The 18,062-nt window shown below is 39.4% G+C and overlaps 1 long non-coding RNA gene across 1 annotated transcript; it reads left to right on the top strand.

Moving 5' to 3' along the window:
* Window positions 1-912: 912 nt before the first annotated feature.
* On the top strand, window positions 913-16,990 carry LOC124235640 (uncharacterized). The gene is made up of 3 exons (XR_006887536.1): window positions 913-1,059; window positions 2,521-2,601; window positions 9,528-16,990. It is a non-coding gene; the product is annotated as an uncharacterized LOC124235640 (long non-coding RNA).
* The last annotated feature ends 1,072 nt before the right edge of the window (window positions 16,991-18,062 follow it).

An 18,062-nucleotide genomic window follows, 5' to 3' on the forward strand; every position in this document is an offset into this window, starting at 1 on the left:
TGGATGCCTTTTCTTTGCCTTTCTGGACCCTCAATAGAGGTGGTGGGAGTCTGTGTCCTTGCCTTGTTCCTGACCTTAAAGAGAAAGTATGAAGTCTCACCATTAAGTAGGTTTTCCCGTTGATGCCCTTTATCATAAGCTTCTGTAAAAATAAGATTCCTTGGCCTCGTCCGAAAATCTAGGGAACTGGATCTCGGGGAGGTGCAGCCTTAGGAATCTGTACTTCTAGGAAGCGGCCCAGATGAGAACCTTGGTGGTGTCTGAGGACCTCCACCGCCTGCCCCGGAGCCGCTTGTCGCATCCTCGGAAGAGGAGCTCCCAGTTACCTTCCCTGCTTCTCTTGGAACAATCGCTGCAGAAAGGCTCTCAAGAGTCCTCCAATTGGGTGAACTGTCAGTTATAAGAGTTTGACATTCGGCAGAAGGGCCCTCAAAGAAAAGTGACGAATCTGCTCTTGAGGATTGACCAGAGCCGTAAACAGCAGTCCGACGTCTGGGGCCCTTTAAGAATCGACATGGGTCAGACCCAGTCAGAGACAAACTGGTACTACTGAACTGTTTGCCTACGTGTCCTGTGAGGCCCAGGACTGGCAACTCCCGGGGCCGAGGATGAAATTACCAGTAGTACAGTTTAACCTAATGGCGGCCTAAAGTAGTCATGTGGCCTAACCAGACTACTTTCCACGGAGTGACCCTGCTTCTACGCGGAAATACTTTTACATTCCTAACAAACGAGTTACAAAAGCATTTTCCCTATTACCTCAACCCTGGGATCCAATCCGACAAAAAAAATATCGAAAGAGTGGGCTAGCTCTATTGACTGACGTAATTTCCAACCAACCTACCACGGAAGAAGAGTGCGCCTGCGCAGGCCTTCATCCAATCAGTGCTCAGCAGCAGCGCCAGAGGCGGGGCTTGTGGAAACGGCCACCGCGGGGTTGGCGGACCCGGGAAGGAGCAAAGATGGCGGAGTGAGGCGAGGTGCGGCGCGGCAAGCCGGCCTTGGGCCGGGGACGTGCCGGTCCCCGGGAGGTCGAGTACTTCTGCTGGCCCGCACGAGGTAAGCCGAGAAGGCCAGTGACGGGAGGACGAGCGGCCCGACCTGGCTGGGGGACGGGAGCGCGCGGAGCCTGCCCGCAGCCGGCGCAGGCCTCGGCCGGGCGCGGGTTTCCTTCCGAGCTGCCCCGTGGCGGCCGCACCCGCCTTCCCGGTGTGTCGCACCATCACTCGGTCCTCGACCCGCCACTGTCCCTCGTAGTGTCACGCCTTTAGCTGCCTTTGTGTTTTCGGATGGTTCCCCGGTGGTTGCACCGACGCGGGTGTCTCTCAGCCGCTGCGTCTGCCGTCGGTTTATCTTTTAAAGAATACTTTTGTTTTGTTGATTTATTTAAACTCCTCGCCTCGCGGCTTTGTGCCCACTGTTTTGCCTGAGGCTCCGGTATCAGTCGAGGCCTGTTGCGGCCCTGAGCATTTTGTGTCCCTGGCCCATTGACCTTGAGATTCGGTGTGACAGGTTCCCCCCGGGATTTTAATTAGAGCGTATCATGCATGTTCTCTTGCTGCCATTTCTAGATCCATTCGTTCCCACTCCCACCTCTCGAACTTTTAAGATCTGAGTAAGCAGCTTTGTCCTTGCGTGACCTGATAATTGCCCACTGGCGCATTAATGTTGGCGGACTCGAGGTCTCCGCAGAATTCACCATTGTTGTTTTCCAGAACGAAGGGAGTCAATGTACAGTTTCTATTTATTTTTTGTAGACAGAATGAGAAAGAGTTTTGAGAAATAGTACTAGGACGTAATTTGTGTAATGTGGTGGGATTGCAAAGTATAATACTGTCAGGCATTTGTATTGGGTTTAGGAGGTATCTCATTTTGTAATTTGGATTGTTATAACCCCTCATTTGGTCTTTCAGGTAAATTCTGGGTAAGGTGCCTGTTTTTAGGTTTATAAGTTGGTGAAACCTTTCTAAAACTGGCACGTTAGTTGGGTCCAGTTTGAATGACAGGTCATTATACAAATGAACGTTTGTGATATGCTCTTTGCTGGCCCTGGATTTAGCAGAGCTGAAAATATCAGATAAAGAAGCACTTCTAAATAAGACCTATCTGTTGCTTTTGTCAGGAGTATTTCTCATTTCATCTAGGAGTAGAGAGAAGATAAGAGGCAGAGGAAAGGAATGGAACATTCTTCCTTCCTACCCACGGGGGAATGGTCATCTATACTAAAGCAAAGATCTTTTGTGGGGAGCAGGGGGGCCACAGCATGATCAGACTCTCAAAGGAGACAGTGTTCCATATAAACTTGAGAACCACTGCTCCAAGAATTTTGACAGCTTTATAAAATTAATGCACTGCAGGTAGACAGTCATTTCCTTCTGATTGTTCCTTCTGAATAGTTTTTGATAGTGATGTTTTTTAGAATAGCTTGGTTCATTTGAATAATTTTGCACACGAATGCATATAGCACAAGTGAGGGCTGTATCCTTCCTGTAACATTCTTTTTATTTTCCCTTATCACAGGAAGAACATTTTCCTTGACTTCCAGGTGCTTTTGTATTCATCTCTAAAAGAAAACAGAATTCTGAGCTCAGGACTTGGCAAGTGAGTAATAGTGGCTGATGGTTCCAAATACTGTTTAAGCAGCTCAAAAATAAGTAGATAGAAATAGAACTATAAACCATTAGCTTCAGTAAAAGATGAACATCAAAAGTGACTATAAATTATTGATATTTAAGCTAAATCTGTTATTTTCAACAAAAGCAATGTGTTACATGTAAAGAAAAAGAAAAGAAAAACTTGATCATTTGCCCAAACCAATAACTTCTATTGGATAAAGAAAAAAGATACAGATTTAATTAGATTGAAGGAGATCAACTGATAAAATATAAATGTTGCTAGGCAAATTTTATTTATTTATTTATTTATTTATTTAAAGATTGGCACCTGAGGTAACATCTGTTGCCAATCTGTTTTTTTTCTTCTCCCAAAGCCCTCAGTACGTAGTTGTAGATTCTGGTTGTGGCATGTGGGATGCCACCTCAGCATGGCTTGATGAGCGGTGCCATATCTGCGCCCAGGATCCAAACTGGCAAAACCCTGCGCCACCGAAGCTGGAGCGTGTGAACTTAACCACTCAGCCGTGGGGCCAGCCCCTAAATTTTAAAAAAATATTCATTTAAGTTTTTATTAATAGGCAGATATTGGTATTTTAATCTTTAATTTCTAAAGCTTTTCAGTACAGCTTTAATATTCCTAGGTATGATTCTGTTCTGTGCCAAGTGTTGGTATCTTCTGAATTTACCACAGAAGTAAAGTAGGTTCTGTTGCTCAAAGAGCAACAGATGAGATGAGCTTTTGTACTTGACAATAACCTTATCTGCAAAATAAGGTTTACACCTACTGTGGTAGTAGTAGGTCTAAACTGTGGTAGTTTCCTAGGGCTGCCATTACAAAGCACCACAAAGTGGGTGACTTTGAACACAGAAATTTATTGTCTCACAGTTTTGGAGCTCAAGACATCCAAAATCAAGGTGTTGGCAGGGCCGTGCTCCCTCTGGAGGCACTAGGGAGGGATCTTCTAGCTTTTGGTAGTTCCTTGGCTTGTGGCAGCATAATCCGGTCTTTACGCAGCATTCTCCTGTGTGTCTGTCTGTGTCCTAAATTCTCCCTTTTATAGACACCAGTCAGATTAGATTAGGGGGCCCGCTCCGCTCCAGTATGACCTCATCTTAACTAATTACATCTGCAGTGACTTTCCAAATAAGGTCACATTTTGAGGTACTAGGGATTAGGACTTCAACATAGGAATTTGGAGAGAACACAATTCAACTCATAACATCTACTTACTCTTATACCTTGATTGTGTTATATGGAAATCATTCATGTACAACTGCTTGAAGGAGTAAAATCTTGTTTGCCACTTATATAAGGTCAAAATCCTAGAGACAGAAAGTAGAATGGTGGTTGCCAGGGGCTGCAGGGTGGGGAAATGGGTTATTGTTTAATGGGTGCAGAGTATCCATTTTGCAAGATGAAAAGAATTCTGGAGATGGATGGTGGTGATGGTTGCACAACAATATGAATGTACTTAATACCACTGAACTGAACACTTCAGGCTTGAGATGATAAATTTTATGTTATGTGTATTTTATACTACAATTTTAAAAAAATTGAAAAAAAGGTAAGTAAAAAACTCCACCTACCTAGGTGTATTTCAGCATTAAGAAAATGAATAAAAACTTATGGGCAAAATGCCCTTTAGGTGATAAAATCTTTATCATAAGCCTTTGGAGTGGAGGCTTTGTTACTTGGAGTTAAAACCTTAATTAATTCCAGGTAGACAGTAATAGAGACTTGGCACTGGTATAGTACAACCATTGATAGCAATCTAAATACCCATCTCTAGGGAACTGATGTAAATAAATGTACGTGCTTCTGTACTTACAAGGTAACTGTAATTATTCTGATACAGAATGATCTCTAAGGTACCTTAAAGGGAAAAGCAAGGTGCAGAACCAGGTATATACTGTGCTTTCATTTGTTGGGAGGAAATTAATTTACTTATACAGGTGTTATATGCCATAGAATATCTCTAAAAGGATATTCAAGAACACTGTATATCCTATTTTACCCTTTCCTATCACGCGCATTTGTTACCTATTCAAGTAAATAATTAAAAGTTTTCCAAGAAAGGAAGCACTCAATAAGTATTTGATAAATGACTGAGAAGTTAACTTTCTGCCCAGGTGGTGACTTTACATCCGTATAGCCTATCATTGCTTGGGGCAGAAACTGTCCCACAAGTGCAGCACTTTTTTTTTAATAAGACGCTTAAAAACTTAATTTGAGTAACAATGCTGTCTATAGTATTTTATGAAATGTGTTCTGAATTTACTGTTTACATGGCAAAGTAAGAAAGGAGTATTTAACTCCCATGATATAGCATTCTTCCTGTCCTTACAGGAAGCAAAGTGTGTTAGTTATTTATTGACGCATGACAGATTACCCAAAACTTAGTGGATTAATACAACAGTAAATTTTTATTATTTCTCACAGTTTATTTGGCTCAGGAGTTAGGGAGTAGCTAAGCTGGGGTTTCTGGCTTGGGGTCTTATAAGGTTGCAGTCAAGATATTGGCTGAGGTGGCAGTCACCTGATCTAATTCCGTAGTGGCTCATTCACATGGCTGGCAAATTCATGCTGATGGTGGAAAGCCTCAGTTCCTTCTGATGTCAGCCTCTTCCAGGGCTGCTTGAGTGTCCTCATACGGCAGCTGGCTTCTCCCAGAACAAGCCAGAAGCTACAGCCCCATCTGTGACCTTGCCTCAGAAGTCACTATCACTTCCTCCTCATTCTTTTGGTCACTATTTTGACACCAACTATTGTACTGGAATAGACTTCTGATACCATCCAGAGTTAATGCAGAACCCACGAGTCAAAAGAGGGCGGGGTCCCCAACAAGACTGCACTCACTTAAGATGCCGCTAGCTGCAGATTCAGACCTTTCCACGACCCTGTCAGAACCACCTTTTGGTTTTGTTGATTTTTCTCTCCTTTTTCTATTCTCTATTTTATTTATCTCTGCTCTAATACTTCTTTTTTCTTTCCTTCTTGCTGGCTTTGAGTTTATTCTTTTTCTAGTTCCTTAAGGTGTGAAGGTAGGTTGTTGATTTGAGGTCTTTCTTCTTTTTTAATGTAAGCATTTATAGCTCTTAGTTTCTCTCTTAGCACTGCTTTCACTGCGTCCCATAAGTTTTGGTGTATTGTGTTTTTGTTTTCATTTGTCTTAAGACACGTAATTTTGCTTGTGATTTCATCTTTGACCCAATGGTTGTTTAGGAGTGTGTTGTTTAATTTCCACTGGTTCATTTACTCTAAATCCCAAGGATTTAGAGTCTCCTTCCAAGGGACGAAGGCCAGTGACATGCTTTGTTATACAGTAGTTGCATAGATGAACCCTGATTCATTGTTAGAGGGGGCTACAAAAGGATGTGAATAGCAGGAGGCAGCAGTGACTGGGGACCATTTTGGAAGCTGACTACCACAGAAAGTCATGACTCAGATCTGGCCAGCCCAGGTTCTACATTGAAAATTCCCACTTTTCCTTTCCATCCCCCCAATAAGTCAGATTTTCTAATACAAAGTTACTTTGTATAATCAGCAGCACTGAACAAGTGACTACAGAGACCCAGAAGTGCCTAGGAAGCCCCAAATTTATAGGAACGTATTTGTAAATTTTGTAGATCGGAGTATATAGTTGTAGTTTCCTCCCCTAACTCTAGAACCTGTGTCTATTTAAATTTTAACTCGTATTTAAGGGCCCTGCTGTTCACTCATTTATTCAACAAATTCTTATTAAGTGCTTCCCATGGAGCACACGCTCTTGTAGGTGTTGGATTCATCAGTGAACAAAACTGGTTCCTTCCTGGTGCAGGTTACGTTTCAGACAAGCCCGTAAATGAGAAACATAGTGAGTACCTTAGGTAGTGTTATGTGCTGTGGATAAAGGAAGAAATAGAGCAAGGTGCAGGGGAATGGTGGGAGTGTGTCTGTGGGTAGGAGGGGGGTATAATATAATCTCACATAGGGGCTCCAAGTAAGCCTCATTGAGAAAAGGACATTGAGTGGACTTGCAAGTGAGGGGATTAGCTATGCAGATACTTACAGGAAGAGTCTTCTCACAAAGGGAACAGCCAGCACAAAGGCTATAAGGTGGGAGCAGGCCTGACATTCCAGGAAGGGCAAGGAGTCCAGTGTGGTCGGAGCCCGTGGTGGAGGGGGAGATAGAGTTGAAGTGAGAAGAGAGATGGTGGAAGAGGGTGGTGTAGATCTTAGGGGAACTTTAGGTCATGGTCAGAACTTGGGCTTTCTTACTAAGCTGCTATTCATTCAGTTTTCAAATGGGTCCTATAGTTTGTGATACATACATATACATGTTTAGAGTGTATAAAATTGAAGAGTCGTGTCTGAGATGTGAACTTGGGTATTTTGAAGAGAAGAGCTTATGATAATCTAGCATTATTGTGTAATATTAAGATATACATTGAAGGAGGAGGTTTATATAAGATGAATGTATGCATTTTTATTAGTTGGTGTTGCTGAAGGGATTTGTTTTTATTTATTTCTTACTTTTCCGTCTCCCTAAAGCCCCCCAGTACATAGCTGTATATTTTAGTTGTGGGTCCTTCTAGTTGTGGCATGTGGGACGCCACCTCAGCATGGCTTGATGATTGGTGCCAGGTCCGCACTCAGGATCCAAACCGGCAAAACCCTGGGCCGCCGAAGCAGAGCATTTGAACTTAACCACTCGGCCACTGGGCCGGCCCTTGAAGGGATTTGTTTTTAAAAGAATCTAGACAGGTTCCTTATTAAGAAACAGTGCTCTTTTTAAAGGCTTCTTTGGTGTTTGTTTGGTTTATATAGAATTCTTTCAGGATATTTACATCTGGAAAGAACTAGTGTGTATCTTTTCCCCTCAATGTTACTGCCAATTATCTTGCCATTAGAATTGAACTGCAGAACAGTCTCCTGGCTAGTGCAAGCTTTGAATTAGGCTGAGTAAGCTTGTATAATGAAATAGCCATAGGGTTCTGAAGGCCTGTCTGTGGATCTTGGCTATTTTTTCCTCTTAGTGCCACTGATACTTTTTCAACAAGTGCAAATTCTGTAGTTCTCTTTCTCCTGGTTTGATTCTGAATTTACATTTGGCTTTCATAGGTTTTTTGGAGGTTATTTTTGTTTTTGTTTTTGTTTTGGAGGAAGATTAGCCCTGAGCTAACATCTGCTACCAATCCTCTTCTTTTGCTGAGGAAGACTGGCCCTGAGCTAACATCCATGCCCATCTTCCTCTACTTTATATGTGGGACACCTGCCACAGCATGGCTTGCCAGGCGGTATGTAGGTCCACAGCCAGGATCCGACTGGCGAACCCTAGGCCACTGAAGCGGAACATGCAAACTTAACCACTCCACCACAAGACTGGCCCCTTTTTTGTTTTTTTTTGAGGAAGATTAGCCCTGAGCTAACATCTGTGCCCATCTTCTTCTGTTTTATACGTGGGACGCCTGCCACAGCTTGGCTTGAGAATTGGTGCGTAGGTCCACACTTGGGATCCGAACTGGTGAACCCCGGGCTGCCAAAGTGGAGCACATGAACTTAACCACTATGCCACGGGGCTGTCCCCGCCTTTCATAGGTTTTGAATCAGAACTCTGTCTTCTCTTGAACCAGAAGAGGTTATTGAAGTTCAGTTTAGAGTTGAGGTATTTTTTTTACATATGTCACATACTAAAAATGGAGAGCTAGGAAGACTGGTTAGCCAATTTCTATTAGCCATTTTTGTAAGCTAAAGTAATTTATTTGAGCCTTTCATATGTATCTGATTTATTTTTTATGGTAAAATGTATGTAACATAAAATTTATCATTTTAACCATTTTTAAATGTATAATTCAGTAACATTAAGTATTAAGTAACATTTTTGTGCAACCATTACCACTATTTGCAGAATTTATACATCATCCCAAATAGAAACTCAGTACCCACTGATTGATAACTCCCCGCCACCTCTCCCCTCAGCCCCTAGGAACCTTGAATCCACTTTCTGTCTCTATGAATTTGCCTGTAGTAGGTACCTCATCTAAGTGGAATTATAGAATATTTGTCCTTTTTTGTCTGATTTACTTTTGCAAATATTTGCAATTTAACAAGTTTTGTGTTTAGTGCAATGAACTGGTAATGTTTTTACGTGTTTGAATTTGGTGATAATGGTACAGTACGTATAATTTATGGTTATATTTTACAAAATTTTTATTGTTCACTTTTCTTATGTAGTTGAAGATAGTTCAAAGTACAATGATACATGTGGTTTTGAATATTAAGTATTTAGACATCAAATTTGGAGTACAATGCTGCTTTTTTTTTCTTTTTCTTTTTTTTTTTTGAGGAAGATTAGCCCTGAGCTAATATCTGCCGCCAGTCCTCTTCTTTTTGCTGAGGAAGATTGGCCCTGAGCCAACATCTGTGCCCATCTTCCTCTATTTTATATGTGGGACACCTGCCACAGTATGGCTTGATGAGCGGTGCGTAGGTCTGTGCCCAGGATCCGAACTGGCAAACCCCAGGCTGCCAAAACAGAGTGCACGAACTTAACTGCTGTGCCACCAGGCAGGCCCTACAATGCTACTTTTAAACACAAATATTTTATATAGAGTCATTTTATGGCTGTACAACTTGGAGTACATTACTCCATTTTCATAAGAGGAAATTGACATGTATATCTCATTTTGTACAGTACAAGTATTTAAATCTAGCTTTTTTTGTATCATGCTTATATTTTTTCTGGCTACTGCTTCTGCTTTTCTGATAACAATACTAAATTTGGTGTTGTGGTTGTACATTTTCTTTTAGACAATGTGTAATCCAAAATAATATTTTCTTTCTATGTGTTTTTAAATATTACTTTTAAAAGTATGCTCATGCAGAAGTGCCTATTTTAACCTTCCTGCTTCTAATTTATTTTGTGTTTCCAGGCATTCCTTTGTGGTCTCCTGGAGTGAGTAGCCCTGCTTCTTGTAGGCAGCCACCTTCCCTCTTGAAAGGTGGATATCTCTTCTCTACACTTCACCTCCATGACTGGGATTGGAAAGGCCGCTTTTCTTTTTGTTCCATCTCTGAGTCACCACAGAGAAGCTCCTAGGATGCAGTCATCCCGCCAACTTCTCCAGGAAGAAAGAAGCAACTGACATGCATCTTCTGCTGCTATTTGCCTAATTGTAAAGAAATTATTTTACAAGCCGAAGGCTGATGTTTAATTTGAAACAGGTGCTTAGATGGTGGTATTTATGAATTCTTTACCTTTTGTTCGAAACAAGAAGACGAAATAAATAGCAAGTATGGATGACATCAGGGTTTTTTTTTGAAATGTCTTCCAGTTTCAGCCACTGTCATGATAAGCACAGTTGAGACAGCAGGAGTAAATTCCAAATATATATTCTAATTTGAAATGAAAGAGATGCTAAACAATTACACATATACCTAAATCCTGGCTTGTCCTGTGACATAGATGTACTGGATAAGAACAAAGGTCCAATTTTGCAATAAAACCTTTGATGTGATAAAGAAGCATAAAGACAAGATATCACAAAGTTAATTTATATGTGAATAAACCACCATAGACCCTGTATAAATACACATTATTGCATGTGTAAATCCACATTTTTGGATGAGAAGAGGGGATTTTCTCCTAGAGAAGGAAGCTGTTGTTGACTTCTTTCTCAGAAGTCTTTGGACATTTGGTATTTTTAAATGTTTTTTCATTCTTCTGAGAAAGGACCACGTGCAGATGCTAATGCTATGAATGCATGCTTGGGTTTAGTGAAAGATTGGTGAAAGGAAACAACAGTTTTGAGTCCAGTGATGGAACCCTGTTTATCTCCCTAGGATGAGAGGCTGCTGTATTACAAATTACTTCATTCTTTTTTGTGGAGTCTTATATAGCACTTGAGACTTGGTTTTCCATCCTCCTAAGGCTGGGGAAAAAAATGGCATAAGTATTTTTTCTGTTCAGAAGATGTGGTGGACCCTACAATATGAAATGCCTTCAACTTTGAACATGGAGGAATGGAGGGGAAAAATGAGAAAAGTTTCCATATAACTCTTTTTTCCTAAGAAAAAGAAGCAAAAATACCTTATGCTGCTCCATCTGACTTTATGGTATTTTACATTCTATAGCTCTGTTTTTTGGAAAAGCATAAATAATTTTTCCTTTGACCCAAGATGGGTACTTGGATGTTTGATTAATTTTTCTAGATAATAGGTGTAATGTTAGGCTGAAAAGGCTGGGACTCAGGTAACTTTCCCCACTTGTAACTGAGCTTTCTCATCAGAGAATGGGCCTCAGAAGCAATGTTCCCAAAGGTGTGGTTGGGTCAGTGTAGATTTAGAAGAAATTCAGGGTCTCAAAAACACCTCAAATAAGAAAAATATTCCAATAAGAAATGTGGATCTTCCTTTCCCTTATAACTTAATGCTGTGATGAACAGACTATAGTATAAAGCTGCCCTTGCTTCCATATCAACAGAGAATGAGTGTATGAATTAGCAGGTCTTTACATAAGAAGAATGAAACCTTTATGAGTCTTTGTGAGTAGAGAAAGAATTTAAAACTTCTTAGATGAAATTAAGAACAAATCATCTTAGACCATCTCTCTGATTTAGGGGATGTTTGCCCAAGGCAATATAAGCTGTGATGCCGAAAATAGGGTAGATTTAACAAAATTTGAGTGTGATAGAAATGGCCGAAAATGAGAAATGTTGAACACTCTTAATAAGTTAAATTGGTTAGCCAATTTGAATTGGCATAAGAAAGCTTTTCAGTCAAATAATTACATCATAGAGATAAAATATAATGTCCTTTAATTGAGGGCAATTACTGAGTGGTAAAGCATAGTAGGTAGCTTTGGGTAAAGGTAACTTAAATTTTTCTCTAAGTAACTTCACAGCCACTTCCTTAAGTTTTCTTTTGGTATTTTGGAATTGTTAAAAATAGAATGGAACCTATGTTCACGAATCCCATTGGTATGTTGAGAATATCATACCATGGAGAATTTCTGTCTTCAGTTGTCTGTTACCCATCTTCCCCATGTCCCTTTGGCAACCTTTGGGGTAGGATCATTTGGCAGGGAATAGCAACCCTGTAATATCAGCACCAGTGAAACCATCTCTGGCTCACTTGTTTGAATATATCCCAGACTCAGCTTCTCTAGTTGCTTTATATTTTTTCATTTCACAGCTCTCTTCAAGTTGTCCCTGCATCTTCCATGGTTGTCATCAGTTGGCATTTAACAAAATAGGTATATTCCAGTTGTGCTTGCCTAGTGTTTACTTAATACATCAACATTTTTACCTGGTCTGTTTTGGTCACCTTCTTGATGGCGAAAGCTATTAATTTTAGGCAGAACTATGCCTTGATCTGTAGCTGTGCCTACTTGCTTTCCTTTGTTCATCCATGTTAGCTGGCAGTTTTTCTTTTAAAAAGTTAAACAAAAAAGGGATATGTGCAATAGAAATATATATATATGTATATTTTAATACTTGTGGACAAATGTTACAAGTTGTTTAAGAACAACAAAATCACCAATGTCTTCCATTTTGAGATGTGTATAGTTTTGTAAGCATTAGTGCTTGGTAGCATATTGTAGTGCCATGTTAGGGGTTAGTGCATGAGCCTAGTAATAATTTAAACTTTGGGTTGAATTAATGATAATAACCAATAGTGTAAAAAGAGTGGAAAATCTAGACCTTTTCTTTTTTCATAAATACCTGAATCTGTGATACTCTCCCTGGGGAAAGGAGATTAAGGCCAAAAAGACTCACTTAGGAATAGAAATGTGGGGTCACAGTGTGAAATACTGTGTTTGAGGATATTTACGCTTTCCGTGAGGTAGCTGGAAACCAGCTGTCTGTGTCTTATGAAACCTCAAATCAAAATGAGGCCCCATTTCATGATTCTGCTTTGCTCTCTTAGTTTGAGGTGAGATTGTTCTTATGCGCTTTTCACATTGTGTATCTTCTAAGTTTATTATTTTCCCATTCCTTTTGCATCAAGAAATTATTTTAAATTTTTTATATTTTGCATGTCCGCCTGAGATGCTATGTTAATTGCTTAAGTGAGTGCTTTTCTGACCTGCAGACCATTTACATTTCCTGTCTGTAGCATGCTGTGTGTTAACAGAACACTGGTCAGTAGTTCAGAGAATCCGAGATTAATTTGCATGGGCTTTTCCTACTTCCAAATCTGCTGAAATGTGTGTTGATGGGATTCCAGACCTTTTCATGAGATTTGTAAATGTAGCTAGATGGAGCCTACCTAGGTTGCCCTGTAATACTAACTCTTTTGCTTGGTTATAGTAAGCTGCCTCAGACAGCTTTCACTTTTTTCCGCTTTCCTTGTAGAAATAAAAGTTTTTCTGAAAGCATAAGATAGCTTTCTGTAGAAAAGAAATTCCTACCTCTAAAAGCGGCCTTGAGAACTTGGAAATGGCAGTTTTCTGAGGTAATTTTTAAATCTCAGTATTAGGAGAATCCAGGATTTATTAACACAGATTCTACAGGTAGCATGATAGGAACTGCAAAACTGTTTGAATGTGGTGTGTCTTGTGTGCAGAAGCAACCTTAAACAAACAGACTCTCCAGGGACCTGGGTTTAGATTCTCATAGCGTACTTAAAGTAGTTTTACTATTGGCTCAAGTAGTTTAGTGCCTGGGAGAATCCATTTCTGAAAAGCATTTAAACATTTTTTAAAATACCTCTGAAAAGGTAATGAATGCAAAATAGCACACTTATATAGGAAAGAATATTTCCTGTTGCAAAAAAAAAAGCCATACAACGAACTAATAATTTTCAAGAGGTAGAATTTTCGTAGCAATAAGTTTTGCATGTCTAGTAAGTTGCATTAGCAAGGTTGTACAGTAGAGTAAGTATTACTACTTGAGTTTGTTAGCTCTGTGATCAACAGAGTTGCACAAAAGGAAAAAGATGTTCTAGGTAAAGAGCATATAAAAGGTACTTTTAAAACTCTGAATGTATATGAAAATATCTTTGTGTGAGAAATAGCGACTTGTGTAAGTTAAGGACCCTATTTGTTTCCTAGAGCAGAGCATTAGAGCCCTTGAATGAAACTCCTAGTGCTTAACCTGGAAACAAATGTACTCCTAACTGATGGAGCCCCACTGAAGCCATTGGGTGGGGGTTTTGCTTTAGCAACAGGCATTTATTAAATGGCATCCTTTTTGCTTTGTCACCTCATCTTTCTCCATCCATTTCCTGGGTGCATTTTAAAAAAGGAAAAGTTTGGTGTGAGTGTATATTTAAGGTTAAAAAAATAATACAAACCAAGAACTTAGAAAGTTGGCTTTTGCTCATGCCTATGGTTGGTTTAGGGGAGTTAGGATTTAAAGGTGTAAAGCAAAAGGATTGAAGGGAATACCCAAAGACAGTATGTTGGTTTTTTAAGCCTTGTCTAATGTAGATGTGCCGAGGCCTATGGCCTGTGACTGCTTATTTTAACAAGAACCCATCAAACTAGTTTCTTGATCTGAGGAATCACACAGCTCATATCAGGATATAATAGTGGAACGAGGGTGATTTCTTACTCCCTTTTACCTCATGTTCATCTTGGCCATTTAGCACCTTGAAGAACCCTGAAAAGATTGGGTCTATGTTTCCTTGTTTTCCCAGGGAAAAAAACTAAAAGTGGAGCAGATCTAAGAAAACAGTGCCTCTTGAATATTTAATTCTTTATATGGCAACTCCAAAGGATAGAGAGAAGGCTATATTAAATTGATTATAGCTCCTGTTTAAATGTCCTACACGACACCATCTGTTGGTGTTAGAGACATTGGAATAACCAAGCAATATTCAGACATCTGCACAATCATGAGGACAATGCTGCATATTACAGTGATGTCAACATTTTAGTTACTTAGAACAATTAAAGATTACCCTTAACAGCCACGTTAATAGTTCTAAATGCTAACATGTGCTACAAGTTTCTGTAGTCTCACAGTATGCAGTTAATTACTTTTCAGTGCTTTTGTAGTCTCATGTTTACTCTGTGTACCTGTGATATGCAAAATATGAAGAGACCCTTGGCCTCCAGGAGTTTACATTCTCATGGTGCTGCTGGTGCAAGCAAATTGCTTCTAGTTTATTCAGAACATTGCTTGGCTATTAATTAGACCATACTTGGAAGGATCCCTTGGCCAACAGTTTTCAAAAGCAGAGGGCTATGCTAAATTTCAGGGCATTGATTTTGAGTTTACATTGTATTAGCTCTGCTGTTCATAAACTCCTTTTCCCCAGGGAGCTGTGCAGGTAATGCTCAATAATGTAGATCAGAAGAGGAACCATTCTGCCTAAGAGCATCTTCACCATCCCTACACCACCTATGCTCTTCTATGCTATAGCTGTCAATACACGGCCAAGAAAACTGAGTGCTCCAGAAGAATGTACATCTCTCACTTCTTTCTTTTCTCAGAGTGTTTTACATCATTCTCTACCCAAAGGGACCAGGATTTGCAGTTAAGCCTTTTATAACTGAATAGTGGTCCTAATACTAACCTTCTTGTGTGGGACTTTTGTACCTCTTCTGAAGCAGGATTGTGATAGATGTGGAGCACCTGCCTACATTTCTAAGCAATCACTTTATTAACCCACATTTTTGGTTGAAACTGCATGTATCCCCTAATTCCTCTGAATCAAGGGGTTTACCCTGCATGTTTATTAAAAGTGGGTCTGGATGAAAGTGCAAGCAATAGTGGCAGGCCCATAACTGCAGTCTTAAGAGTACTAATATCCTAATGCATGGTTGAAAATGTCCAGTGTTATGTGGTTACTAGTATTTATATATATGCATTTATTAATAATGAAGCAATAGAGATGTAAACCGATAGTTTGTATTTATTGTTTGGATTATTAGTTTTCATTTTCTAATTAAAAATTATCTTACTTCCATTTAAAATGGGAGCTAGAAGATAAACAGGGGCAACCACAAGACATTCAAACTGTCAGGAATAGAGCATAATAGTGCTCACCCTCTAACCTCTTGCCTGGTTCCCTTAGTCCCTAAGCATGTTTAAAAGCAAAAGGCACAAACTAAGCATGTTGAATGAGTAAATAAGCTGCTATGGCTATAATAATCAGAAAGGTGCAGAGTTTCAGAAAGGATAGGAAAGTAGGGAATCCCAGTGTGGCGCATGTGAAATAACTAGGTATGAGGCTTGACAGATAAAGTGTGCGTGGTTTGGTTTGGATCTCTTAAAAACTAGTATCTTGGAAGTGAATAGAGGCAATATGCACATATTTCAGATGTTCTAACATTTTCAGATAACTAGGCACCTCTTCTGGATGGTTCTGGTATTGATCAACCATGCAGGATCCCTGGAGCAAAGGAGACAGTTCCATTGTCTGGAAATAGTCCTGAAAACATTGACATGTCATCTGTGGTTTGGTTTCTCTTTTGTTACTGTATTAATTTTTTTGTTTTTTATCTTTTTTTGGTAGCCAGAGTTTTATCAATGATGTTTTGGTCAGACTGCATAATTTGTTGCCTAAAGCTTTTTGATGCCAGGTAAACAAGAGCAAGATTTCCAATTCTGAAAAAAGAAAACCCTTGCCATTTATTTTCTTAGTTGATGAAGAAAATAGATCCGTTTATTGTGGTAGCTTAAGACTTTTGAGAAGATTCTTGACTTCGAAATAGCCCTTATAAGTAAAAGTCATCATGACAAATAATATGCAAACAGAATTCATTATATCTGAAATAGGCCTAAGTAGAATTCAGGATTAGACTAGATGATTTTCACTAGGCCCCTTCCAGGTTTCATGTTCTACGATTGAAAAATATTTTTTCTAAAATTATGTTAACCTCATTTTCTTTGCTGTGCGATTTTACTCCAGATACCTTTGGGAATGTTTAAAGGGAATGGTAACTTTCCAGTAGTTCCAAATTGAACTGGCAATTTTCAGGTTTTGTCTCCCTTAGTGATGGTATGGCATGCCATCAGTTAAAATGTGTTTTTCTCCCAGGGATAAGAAAGGTATTCTGACAATACATTATCATCAGTCCTTCAACAGCAGTCAGTCTTGGCACGTACTTAAAACCACCTATCCCTTGTAATTAAAGATTCACATTAGAGTACCTTTCACATAGTTTTATTTACTGTCCTATAAGTAGAGTTGTTGCTCACTGTTTTTACTTGCTATTCTGCATCTTCTCCATTGCACCACTGGTATATAAGATGTTAAAGGAATTTCATGAAATGTTTAAAGTATTACAAAAGGCAGCTTGCTTTTTAATCTATGCATCTTTGGGGTTTTAGAAGAAATTTTCTTCTTTGATGTAAAAAAGGAACTGCTGTAAGAGTTGAAACTCTGCACCTGTGTATATATATTTTTTGGCAATAAAGCAGCATGGGCTGAGAATGCACTGAAATTTCACCGTGTGTTGTTACTTAGAATGGGTAGTTTCTAATAATGCTGTAAATTACGGAGATTGGAGAAGGAGCATGTCCACAAACCTGTGCTGAGGTAGGCTCCAGATGTCAAAAAAGACAAAAGACCTGGACTTCTTGATACTGAGTTGTGGCAGTTTCTGGTGTAGTCCAAGGGAGCAGGCAGCCATCTGAAGAAAGACAGACCCCACGTAAACTTAGGCCATTCCTGTTTACCTGCAGGACCAACGTTATGCCAGGTCTGTGAGCAAGTGAATGTTTCGTTTCCAGTAAGGAAATAGTGAGCTAATACAATAATGATACAACTACTGCAGGGACTCCTTCCTCTCTGAAATAGATAAAGTATTTAAGATGCTTTTATATTTAATATTTAAATGGCTGAGTTAACTAAATAGGTTTTTTAAATACTATAATTAAGAAGAAATCCTCTTCCTTATTCAGGAAAAGGAGTTTCTTCAAGTTTAGGAAAGTAGATGTTACAAACTTCTTTGGGATCGGCTGTTGTCACATGGAGAAGAACAAAAGCTATGTGGTTTTTGTGGTGTGACTACTAATGTACTTCCTTCCTTTGATTTAGAAGACTTCATTTAACACACACTTAACACTATACTCCACTCCAAGGCACTGTGCCAGATGTTAGGGTTACAAAAATGGAGATGTTTCTGCCGTTAATTAAGCAACTCAAAAGTTTACAACTCAGGGACATTTACTATGCAATTTTATTGTTCTTATAACTACGTGGAATTTTGAAAATACTTTTATTCAACGTATATACAATGTTAAATGGTATCAAACTGTAGTAGTCTTAGAATCTGTTACTATCAGCCAGTCTCTCACTGATGTCTCTTAGACTTCCAGACGAGCTCTTATACCACCTAAAGCTTGTAAAAGTCAACCATTTGTATCAATCAGCCTAATATTTATGGAAAGCACAATACCAAAGTTGTAAATGTACGTGCCCTTTGACTTTGTCCCTCTTTAGGAATCACTCCTACATAAGTATCGGTACAGATATGCAAAGATATGTACAAAGATCCAATACAAGAATGGTTA

Source organism: Equus quagga, chromosome 2, assembly GCF_021613505.1.
Source record: "Equus quagga isolate Etosha38 chromosome 2, UCLA_HA_Equagga_1.0, whole genome shotgun sequence".
In the NCBI taxonomy this organism is placed as follows: domain Eukaryota; kingdom Metazoa; phylum Chordata; class Mammalia; order Perissodactyla; family Equidae; genus Equus; species Equus quagga.